Source organism: Sarcophilus harrisii, chromosome X (genome assembly GCF_902635505.1).
Source record: "Sarcophilus harrisii chromosome X, mSarHar1.11, whole genome shotgun sequence".
NCBI classification, from domain to species: Eukaryota; Metazoa; Chordata; class Mammalia; order Dasyuromorphia; family Dasyuridae; genus Sarcophilus; species Sarcophilus harrisii.
Window position 1 is genome coordinate 71,482,599 of NC_045432.1, and position 12,493 is coordinate 71,495,091.

At 39.8% G+C, this 12,493-nt stretch overlaps 1 pseudogene; it reads right to left on the bottom strand.

Annotated features, from left to right (window-relative positions):
• The window catches only part of LOC100920857, a 100,259-nt pseudogene extending 91,038 nt beyond the window's left edge, over positions 1-9,221 (bottom strand).
• Positions 9,222-12,493: the final 3,272 nt, after the last annotated feature.

Sequence of the window (12,493 nt, forward strand, 5' to 3'; positions counted from 1 at the left end):
AAAATATGACATAAAAGGTTTAGTCCAAAAAGTGGGTGGTTATTTCTCTCCAGAATCTGGAATGTCTGAGCCAAAGGCAAGTAGAAAAAAACATGCCCTTATATGAGGGGAATCTCACGCTAGCATTCTTAGAGATTCTGAATTTAACTAATTATTATCTCTAAGCAGTTACTAATCTTTTTGCAACTATACTGGAAAAAGACTAAAAGTGCTGCCAAGACACTCTTAATTCATGCTGATTGCTTCGCCCCAATTATGGTTCTGCTCCTATTTCCAGACACGACTGTTAGAAATGCCAAATACCACCTGTATAAAATAGTAAGGGTTTGCACATTTATTGTCCAATAACATACGCAATACATTGTCCCCATTTCATGGTGAGAATTTAAGTAATTTTTCTTACAGAGAAATGGATTTCATCTAGGAACTGGCATTTTACAGAGCTATGATCTTCTTTAAAATATCAAATAACTTTTTACATATGAACAGTCTAGATGAAAATCCTATCTTCTCTTCCTTCAAAAAAAAATTAGGGAAATTTTTTCCCGCAGTAAAACCAAACCTAGTTCAAACAAGTGATTTGAACAGAGATGTGTTTCTGGCCATTGCGAAAACCAGTTAGTCATGTGTTTTGGTAGGGATTGCTTGTGACTCTTGTGCCAAGCAAAGATTAAAATCTTTTTTCAGAGAGGAATCCTGTGGAGCTTTGACTGAAGATGACTTCCCAATACACAGCAGTCTGAAACAGCTGCTCAAAAATTTACCTCCCCTCCATGCATTATAATTTCTAGCTAGAGCTAAAATTCACCCAAGTCACAGAAGTCTCCTTGCTGAAATTCATTCACAAAGGGAGGCCTCTGAACTGACAGTACTGAATGATGTTAAAGGGGAACACATTTTTAGCCAGAAGACACCTCAGCAACTATCTAGTTTAATCCATACACAAAAAGGAATTGCTAAAAGAACAAAAAAAGAAGGAAAAAAACCAACAGAATGCTGCATAATTATCCCGATTCCAAGGAAAAGCTGAATAAGCCCCCATCCTGCTTTGCTGAGGTGGGGGTAGGGGATTATAAGTGTGTTAATACTGCATATTTATGCATTATGCATTCAGACATGGTTGATGTATTAGTTAATTTTTGTTGAACTGTTTTCCTCCCCTCTTCCTCTTTAAATCTGTTACAAGGGATAGTTCACTGGATAGGGGAAAGGAGAGAGATATTACAAAATGAAGATGGTAATAAAAAAAAAAGATATCCATAAAACTGGGATTTACTTAAACTCCCTAGAACAAAGTTTCTTAAAGGTTTCCCACCCCGACCCCTTTTTGCCTGAGAAATGTTTATGTAACCCTGGGTATATACATACAGAAAATAGATATTCAAAATTAATTTACTGATAATAAATCAGAATTTTGCAACTCATACATTCAGTTACAAGACCATATATGGGGTCATGACTCACAGTTTATGAAGTTTGCCTGGAATATGTGTAGCAAGTGACTATCCAGGTTCTGCTAGAAGACTGTCACGAAGAGCAACCCCATATTTCTCTAAGCAATTCATCCCATGTGTGGGCAGCTCTAATTGTTAAAAAGGATTTCCCAGCACCAAAAAGAAATTTGTCTTTTTGCAAGTTCCACCCATTACCTCCATCTCTCTGCTTTGTGCTAACAAGCAGGACAAGCATAATTTCTCTTCCATATGTCAACCCTTCAGATATGTGAAAACAATTCTCAGGTCCCCCAGGAGACTGCTTCTCCAGCTAAACATCTCTAGTTATTTAACCAATATAGCAATTTAGAGAGATTGATAGGTAGCACCATACCTGCAATAAGGAAGAATCATATCTCTGACTTCAAATCTGACCTCAGACATTTCCTACCTGTGTGACCCTGGCCAAGTCTCTTTACCCTGTTTGCTTTAGTTCCCTCCCGTCTATAACAAGCTGGAGGAGGAATGGCAAACCAGAGCAGTATCTTTGCCAAGAAAACCCCAACTAGGGTCTCAAAGGGTTGGACACAACAAAAAATTGCTGAACAACTGAAAAGTTGCACTACATAATACCAAAGTAAATTACAGTCTATCTTAGAATGTTTAAACTTTCATTTTTAGGCCCTACAGAATTTAATTCAGTTGATTATAAGACTTAATCCAACAAGGTGACATAAATCTTTCCTTTATCCCAAAAAGGAGTCCATGGATGGGAACTCAAGAGTTGCTTTAAAAGGAAACTATTTGCATTGCATTTTCCTTTTTTTTTTTTTTTTTGATGTTTATTTATTTTAATTACTATTTTGTTTTTCCAAATACATATAAAGATAGTTTTCAACATTCATTTTTTATTAAAGCATTTTATTTTTCAAAACACATATGTGTGGACAATTCTTTAACATTAGCCCTTGTAAAACCCTAGTGTTCCAATTTCCCCTCCTTCCCCCACACCCTCCCCTAGATGGCAAGTAGTCCAATATATGTTAAACATGGTAGAAATAGATGTTAAATCCAATATATGCATACATATTTATACAATGATCGTGCTGCAGAGGAAAAATCAAATCAAACCAGTTTTTTTTAAAAAAAGAGAAGCAAAATAAAATGCAAGCAAACAAAAACAAAAAGAGTGCAAGTACCATGTTGTGAACCACACTCAGTTCCCACAGTCCTCTCTCTGTGTGTAGATGGTTCTCTTCATCACTGAACAATTCATTTCATTGTTGAAGAGAGCCACGTCCATCAGAATTGATGATTGTATTATCTTGCAGCATTCACTTTTGAAAAATTTTGTGTTCCAAATTTTTCTCCCTCCTTCGCTTGCTTCTCCCCTTTGCCAAGACAGCAAAGCCATCTAAGTTAAATATGTGTAATCCTTCTAAACATATTTTGATATTTGTCATGTTGTGCAAGAAAAATCAAATCAAAAATGGAAAAAAACTATAAGAAAAAAAACAAGTAAACAAACAAACGCAACAAAAAAGTTAAAAATATTATGCTTTGATCCACATTCAGTATTCATATTCTGTCTGGATGTGGATGGTATTTTCCATCCCAAGACTACTAGAATTGTCTTGAATCACTGAATTGTTGAAAAGAATTGTATGGCATTTTCTTTCTTTTTTAAAAAAATTTAATAGTAATTTATTTTCCAAGTATACAAAAATTTGTGTTCTAAGATTTTTTTCCCCTCTCGCCTCCTCCCCCAGACAGCAGCAAAATGATACAGGTTAAATATATGCAATTCTTGTCAACATATTTCCATATTTGTCATGCTACACAAGAAAAATCAGATCAAAGGGCAAAAACATATGAAAAAACAAACCAAAAAAAGGTGAAAATATGCTTTGATCCACATTCAATCTTTATAATTCTCTTTCAGGAAGTGAATTGCATTTTCCATCTCAAATATATTGGAATTGCCTTGAATCACTGCTCTAAAGAAAAGTTATATGGCATTTTTAAAAAAGTGTTTTATTTTTCCAAATCCATGCAAAGATAGTTTTCAAAATTAACCTTTGCAAAACTGTGTGCCAAAATTGTCTCCCTCCTTGACCCTTTTCTCCTTCTCCAAAACAGCAAGCAATTTGATATAAGTTAAATATACATAATTCTTTTCAACAGATTTCCATATTTGTCATGTTGTGCAAGAAAAATCAAATCAAAAGTGAAAAAAGCATGATAAAAAAACAAACAGCAACAAAAATGTTAAAAATATTATGCTTTGATCCACATTCAGTATCCGTACGCTTTCTGGATGTGAATGGTATTTTCCATCCCAAGACTACTGGAACTGACTTGAATCACTGCACTGTTGAAAAAACTGTATGGCATTTGGTTTCTTTTTAAAAATTTTAATAGTAATTAATTTTTCCAAATACATGCAAAGATAGTTTTCAACACTCACATTTGCAAAACTTTGCGTTCCAAATTTGGTTACCTCTCACCCCCTCCCCAAGACAGTAGCAAACTGATACAGCTTAAATATGTGTAATTCTTGTCAACATATTTCCATACTTATCATGATGTGCAAGAAAAATCAGATCAAAAGTGAAAAAAAAAACACACAAGAAAGAAAAAAAAAGCAAGTAAACAAACAACAGCAACAAAAAAGGTGAAAATATGCTTTAATCCACATTCAGTCTCCATATTCTCCCTGGATGTCGATGGTATTTTCCATCCCAAGTCTACTAGGAATTGCCTTGAATCACTACATTGTTGAAAAGAATTGTATGGCATTTTGTTTCTTTTTTTATTTTTCATAATAATTTATTTTTCCAAATCCATGCAAAGATATTTTCAATATTCGACTTTGCAAAACTTTTCTCCCTCCTTCCCTTATTTCTCCCCTTCTGCAAGACAGCAAGCAATATAAGTTAAAGATATGTAATCCTTTTAAGCACATTTCCATATTTGTCATGTTGTGCAACAAAAATTAAAGCAAAAGTGAAAAACACAAGACAAAAAATAAAAAGCAAGGAAACAAACAACAGCAACAAAAAGTGAAAATGTTATGGTTTGATCCACATTCAAGTCTCCATATTCTCTCTGAATGTGGATGACATTTTCCATCCCAAGTCTACTGGAATTGACTTTAATCACTGTATTGTTCAAAAGAACTGTAAGTTCTTTTCTTCTTTTTTTTATTTTTAACAATAATTTATTTTCCAAATCCATGCAAAATATTTGCAATATTTACCTTTGCAAAACTTTGTGTTCCAAATTTTTCTCTTTCCCTTACTTCTTCCCTTCTCCAAGACAGTAAGCAATGTGATATAAGTTAAATATGTGTAATCCTTTTAAACACATTTCCATATTTGTCATATTGTGCAAGCAAAATCAGATCAAAAGTGACAAAAGTGTAAGAAAGAAAAAAAAAGGATACAAACAACAGCAACAAAAAAGGTGAAAATATTAAGCTTTGATCCACATTCAGTTTCCATATTCTCTCTGGATGTGGATGTTATTTTCCATCCCAAGTCTACTGGAAATGCTTTTAATCACTGCCTTGCTGAAAAAAACTGTATGGCATTTTTTTCTTTTTTCTTTTTAATAGTAATTTATTTTCAACATTCATTTTTGTAAAACTGTTCCAAATTTTTCTTCTTCCTTCCCTTACACTTCTCCAAGACTGCAAGCAACCCGAGATAAGTTAAATATATGTAATCCTTTTAAACACATTTCCATATCTGTCATGTTGTGCAAGAAATATCAGATCAAAAGTGACAAAAGTACAAAAAAAAAAAAAAAACAAATAAACAGGCAACAAAAAAAAGGTGAAAATATTATGTTTTGATCCACATTCAGTTTCTATATTCTCTGTGGATGTGGGTGGTATTTTCCATCCCAAGTCTACTGGAAATGCTTTTACTCACTGCTGAAAAGAAAAGTACAGATTTTTTTTCTCTTTTTTAAATTCTGAATGGTAATTTATTTTCAACATTCACTTTTGTAAAACTTGGTGTTCCAAATTTTTCTCCCTCCTTCCCTTACTTCTCACCTTCAAGACAGCAAGCAATCTGATATAAGTTAAATATATGCAAACCTTTCAAACACATTTCCATATTTGTCAAGTTGTGCAAGAAAAATCAGATCGAAAGTAACAAAAGTACAAGAAAGAAAAAAAAAACCAAGTAAACAAAAGCAACAAAAAAGGTGAAAATATAAAATTTTAATCCACATTCAGTCTCCATATTCTTTCTGGAATATCACTGCACTGTTGAAAAGAATTGTATGACATTTATTCTTTTTAATAGCAACTTAAGTTCAACATTCATTTTTGTAATGTTGCAATTTTTCTGTTTTAAAGTTTTCTCCCCCCTTCCTTACTTCTCCCCTTCTGCAAGACAGCAAGCAAAATAAGTTAAAGATATGTAATCCTTTTAAACACATTTCCATATTTCTCATGTTGTGCAACAAAAATCAAAGCAAAAGTGAAAAACATAAAAAATAAAAACCAATGAAACAAACCACAGCAACAAAAAGTGAAAATATTATGCTTTGATCTACATTCAGTCTCCATATTCTCTCTGGATGTAGATGCTATTTTCCCCTCCAAGTCTATTGGAATTACCTTGAAGCATTGTATTGTTCAAAAGAATTGTAAGCTCTTTTCTTCTTTTTTTAAAAAAATTAACAATAGTTTATTTTTCCAAATCCAGACAAAGATATTTGCAACATTTACCTTTGCAAAACTTTGTGTTGCAAATTTTTCTCTCTTTCCCTTACTTCTCCCCTTCTCCAAGACAGTGTGTAATCCTTTTAAACACATTTCCATATTTGTCATGTCATGCAAGAAAAAATCAGATCAAAAGTGGAAAAAAAAAGATCAAGAAAAAAAACAAGCAAAACCAACAACAGCAACAAAAAAAATATTTTGCTTTGGTCTACAATCGATTTCCATATTCTGTCTGGATGTGGATGGTGTTTTCCATCCCAAGTCTATTGGAATTGACTTGAATCTCTGCACTGTTGAAAAGAATTGTATAGCATTTTCTTTTTTATTTTTAATAGTAGTTTATTTTTCCAAAGCCATGTAAATAGTTTTCAACATCTACCTTTTCAAATCTTTGTGTTCTATAATTTTTCTCCCTCTCCCTTTCCCCTCCCCAAGACAGCAAGCAATCTGATATGTGTTAAGCACCAGCAATTCTTCTAAACACATTTCCATATTCATCATGATGCACAAGAAAAGTCAGATCAAAGGGAGGGGGGGGTATAACACATGAAAGAAAACACAAACAAAAAAAAAAAGATAAAAATACTATGCTTTAATCAATGTTCAGTTTCCATAGTTATATCTCTGGATTATGATGGCACTTTCTATCCCAAGTATATTTTAATTGCCTTGAATTGTTGTATTATTGAAAAGAGTTATATGGCATTTTTTCCTTTGTTAATATTATTTTATTTATCCAAATACATGCAAAGGCAGTTTTCAGCACTGACCTTTGCACAACCTTGTGTTCTAAATTTTTCTCCTTCTCCCCCCCCCCAGACAACAAGCAATCTGATATAGGTTAAATATGTGCAATTATTCTAAACATAATTTCATATTCATCATGCTTCACAAGAAAAATCAGATCAAAAAGGGGAAAATATGAAAAAAACAACAACAAAAAGGTGAAAATACTATGCTTTGATCCACATTCAGTCTCCATAGTTGTCTCTGTATGGGCCTGGCACTTTCCATCCCAAGTCTATTGGAATTGGTATGCACCTTTCAAGCAGTGCCAGGTATTGCTATCTTACTCAGACATAGATCAGCTAGTGGTAAGTACACCAGAGCCGGAATCACATAAGAGGGGAGCCACGTACAGTAACAACAAGAATATTAGTTTTGGAATCAAAGAAATTGGGTTCAAATCCCAGCTCTACAACTACTTCCTTGACTTCCTTTCTGGATATCAGTTTCCCCATTTGTAAAATGAAGGGACTGGATTAGATGAACCCTTCTGGGTGTTTGTTTTTTTTTGGGGGGGAGGGGGAGAAAAAAGGCAATTGGGGTTAAGTGACTTACCCAGGGTCACATTTAGGCTCAGGTCCTCCTTACTTGCCAGCAGTGCTCTATCCATTGTGCCATTCAGCTGCTCCAATCCCTTCTCCTTCTAAACACTATGTATATCTCTGATTTCTTTGCATTGTACCTAGCTAAGTGCTCAATAAATAATTGAATAAACGAACCATCAAGAAAGATTCATTACCTACTCTCAGAGAATTTACATCCTAAGAGACATATTGACAAATAAGTTGATTTACAACATAGTGGACAGTTGTCAATATTCCTCTTCTTTATCTTCTCTCCCCTTTCTCCTGATCACAGAAGGTATGGGCAAACTTAATTCAACCCAAGCATCCCTTTTTGAAGGTCACACCCAAGGGACACCACTCACTACTTGAGCGCTCCCTTCTGCTTTTGGACCACTTTTTTCTGTATTGGGCTAGTTATGTTTATTTTCCTGCCCATATTCTTCTCCTCACGGGGCTTCCGCCTCCTGGTTTGTACCTAGAATGTTTCTTTAGTTAACCGTGATCTCTGTTTTTGATCACTGCCCGTACCCATGAAATGCCTCCTAGTTCCTGGTTATAATATGGGATACCGCCCTGACATCAGGTCACAGACCCGTGCACTGGTCTATTCCAACATAGTAATTAATATGTGAAAAGTTTGGGTGCCATCAACCCACATCTCAAAATAAGGGGGGGGGGAGTCAACCGTACCTCATGACTCAGTGGGCAAAGTCACCCATTGTTTATGTGGAATATATTTTTCTAGGCATTTGTTAATAATCCCATCAGTCTGACATGATCTCATTTACTTCTGAATGAGTCACAATCATCAAGTCCTCATTAGAAACGTGAAAAATATCTTTTCATTAAGAACAATAACCATAAAGTTCCTCTGACATTCATCTTGATGTAACAGGTAGTTCCAAAGGAATTATGGATTGGGGGGCTCGGTTCTTAATACTTAGTTTTTTATGGAGTTGCCATATTTATTATGTAAAAATTAATGTGAATTCTATCTTTCAGGCTTATTAAATGAGAGCAAACACAGAGGTTCATATTTTCTTGAAAGTGATTAAAGTGATATTTTCACCTTGGATAAAGTAAGAACAACCATGCTGACAATTTTCATTACAGGCACTGAATTACTTCTCAAGAGACTAGAAACAATCAGCTCAAATCTAGGAACCTAGGAATTTGAGAGAAGGAGGGCCTGGGGAAATAAAGGGTCGGTGTCTGGGGGTCGGCAAATGAATGGCCGACCCAGGATGTCCCGTTAGATACGGTCATATGGACGGGCCGCCGCCACCCCGCCTCGGCCGGAGGGGCCCTGTTAGAAAATCTCCACAGGTGTCGCTTGGCCCAGGGGGTGCCCTAAGCTGCCTGAGGCCTCAGCAGGCCTCAGCTACTCCTCACTCCAAATGGGCTAAGAATAGCGCCCCACCACCCTGCCCAGCACCAGGGGGCTCCAGGTGCTTCGGGCAGACCCACCTGCGATTTGTCAAAAGAGCCCAAGGCCTCAGGGGGCCTCAGCTACCCCTCCCTCCAAATGGGATAAGAATGGCACCCCCTACTGTCCGCTCTGCCAGGGTTACTCATTGTCTGAAGAGGCCCAGGCCTCAGCTACCCCTCCCTCCAAATGGGCTAATAACAGCGGCCTTGCCCCACGGTCCCCACGGTCCCCACGTCCGGGGGGTCCCTGGGGCCCCGAAGGCGCCGCATTTGGGCCCGGGGCTTCGGGCAGACCCACCTGGGATTTGTCCTTAGCGCCCAGCGAGAAGGAAGGACGACCCTCGTTCTTCTCCTCAAGCTTCTGCTCCACCCCTTGCTGTCGCGCCTAGCAGGCCCCAGGCCGCCCGAGCACGTGAAAGGATGTCGAGCTGCAGCTCCGAGCAGCCAGCACCAACGCCTACTGAGGAGGGAGTGACAGGGAGGCACGGGAGGCGGGCTCTCTTCAGCGCTTTTCCGCTTTCATCCGCCGCCGACTCCTCCCTCCGTGGCTGGCTGCGGGACCTGTCAATCAGCCCCGGGGTTTCCAGAGCCCCTGGGGTTCAGGGAGGGCCAGGGGGCACGTGACCAGACGGAGGGCGGAGAATGCAAGGGTCCGCGAGATTTCAGTGAGCGGGCTCCTGGAGGGGGCGCTCTGCCTCACCCTCCACTCTGTCCCGTCGGGCCTTGGGGCAAAACTAGGCTATGGCTTTTTGAGGTAGCCCCGAGGGGCCATTACTCCCACTATATCAGAGCTGCCCTGCCCTCCGCTTAGCTTAGCTTAGTTTAACTTAGTTTAGGCAGCCGTTAGGGTACGCGCCTCTGGGGGGGGGGCGGGGGCGCGAGAACGGGATGTCCCCCCCCAAGCAGTCGAGAGCCACGTGATGGCGGGAGTGTTGCGGGCCGGGCCTCCCTCACCCTTACAAGTTCTAGGTTTCAAGTTCCTTGTCCGGCGGCAGAAAAACTTCCAAGTTCCGGGCCAGGTCAGAAAGACCCTTTGAGGTTCCCCCCCCACCCCCGGGGAAAACATTAACACAAGCGGGCAGGGCCCAGGCAGCGGATGCTTCAGGGCCTCCAAAGCTGGGTGGAGGTTTTGTTGAGTTGAAGGGGGCTCACTTGGCTGCCCTTGACAGACAAAGATCAACTTGAGTAGACCAGTGGAGGCCAGATTAGCCCCAAGGGGTGCAAACCCTGTCCCCTCCCCTCCCCCCGTCACATATACTTGCTCCAGAAAGGTCCCTGCCAGGTTGCGCTTCTGGAAGCGAGAGTGCCATGCATAGGCAGGGGTGAAAGCCATAGAGCTGGTAGAACCAGAGGAAGCTTTCAAAACTGCCTTTGTTTCCAAATCACCAGCCACCCCCTCCCCAGAGGAAGCAGGTCCCTGCCATCTTGGAAGGACTAAGGGAGAAGCTCTTTTAAGCGCCGAGTGGCCCTGCTTTAGAAATCCCGTCCCTTCCCTGGCGTTGGGCAGCTGCCTTTGACATAGTGGGGCAGCGGGAGAGGGAAGCCATCTCAGACTCTGAAAATCCCAGAAAGGGGCGTAACCCTTCTGGCAAAGCCCCTTCACCGAAATCACAGAAGGTTTGGGTTTTGTGTTCCATGACAGCCAATTCCCTTATTTCAAGGCTCAGCCTCGGTGGCATTCGAGAGCTAAAAGAAGCTTCTCTGACTGGATGCATCTGTTTGAAAATTTTCTCATTTCTCCTTCTTGCTGCCACTCAGAAAGTGGTTCCTGGCGTCCAACAAATGAAACCCCAAAGGGGAATCTTTGCAGCTGATGGTTGGAGCAGAAGGCCGCCAAATTCCCACCTGACTAGCTTTGTAATTACAACCCAATTGAGTAAAATAATCATTTCTAAAAGGTGATAAGGGCCAATATTGTTTTGCAAGTTGCAGACTGTTCTGGGACAGGCATTGCCTTCTGATGTTATGTGTTTACTTTTTGAGATGCACCTAAATATGTCACTGAAAAAAATGTGAATAAAACATTGACTGGATGGTACTATCAGCTTTGAATTATAGCAGATTGATAAGAAATTTAAATTTTTCCTATGGGGGGGGGAAGAGAAGTGAGGCAGAGAGAAATATCCCACCGGTTCAGGTTTGCTAGAGTAGGTCTGGGTTCATATTTTACCTCACACTAGCTCTGTGACCATGGCAGCCTTAGTTTCCTCGTCTGTAAAATGGGAAGCAGGGGGAAGGAACCCTGTCTTATTTACTTCAGGTTAATCGAATGTCAGGGACCTGGGGGAAGAGAAGTTAGAAGGAAGAAGGCCACTTCAAATAAAAGTTTATGAGGCTATTACTTTGACCGGCCTGAAATGTCACCGGCCTCTTTGTCTTTTACTCCTCTGAGGACCCCTGACTGACTGGAGAGGTTGACATACTCCATTACTGCTACAAGTGACTATCTTGGAGCCAATCTGAGTGCTGTCTATATCTGTAATCTAGCCCTGAATAAATTTGTTTATTAACTATTCTCTGTCTGTTTGGATCCTCTGACCTTTCCAGGCCTGTCAAGTTGTCCTTGTAACATACCCTTCCTGGGCAAACACCCTGGGATCTGACCTTAAAATTGTGATGAAACAAGTAGCTTTAGAACAAGGGGATGAGGTGGGGGGGGGGGGAGTCAGTGAATGTCAGATCAAGGCTGAAAGGGACCTCCCTGGCACCATGCACGTGGTTACACCATCCATAGGCTCAGAAAAAAGGAGGGCTCTCTGGGAGGGCCCTCAAGCCATGAAGCACAGAGTGATAGCCTACTCTTCCTCTGACTTTGTCCTTTAAATCTTCCCCTGGTTTTCCGAAGTCATTTCTGCCAGCTCTGCAAGCCAGGCAGTATGGGGTGGGGGAGCACGGCTGCCCACAAAGTGACAAGCCAGAATCACACACAGTCAGGATAAAGGACCCCGTCTCTTTAGCCAACCCTTGCTTAAGTGAGCATTGTACCGGGAGTCCATTGGCTACGCCTGGGGAATCCATTCCCTTCTCGTCAGATTCCCTACCACATGGTGGGGAAGGAGCTTTGAAAGCCAGTTTTTGAGTTAAAAAGGAGAGCCCTGGAACATACCCTGTTGGCTTCTAGCAAAGACCTCTGCCTATCTTCATCCCTAGGACCCTAAATACATCTCTCTCAGACCCCACCCTGCATTCCAGTAGGTTCAGGACACAGAGCTGACTAAAATACACAGCTCCTGGATTTAGACAAAGAACAATATTAGAAGCAAAACAGGACAAAGGAGAGTTTGCCTCTCAGGTCTGTGGAGAAGGAAGGAATTTGTGGCCAAAGAAGAACTGGACTACGTTATTAAACGCAAAATGGATAATTTTGATTATGTTAAGTTAGAAAGGTTTTGTACAAACAGAATTAGATTTTGCAGAGAAGAGTAGCAGGGAAACAATAAACTAGGAAAAATTTTTCCATTCAAGGGTTCTGATAAAGGTCTCATTTCTAAAATATAGAGAATTAACTCTAATTTATAAGAATTCAAGCCATTCTCAAGTTG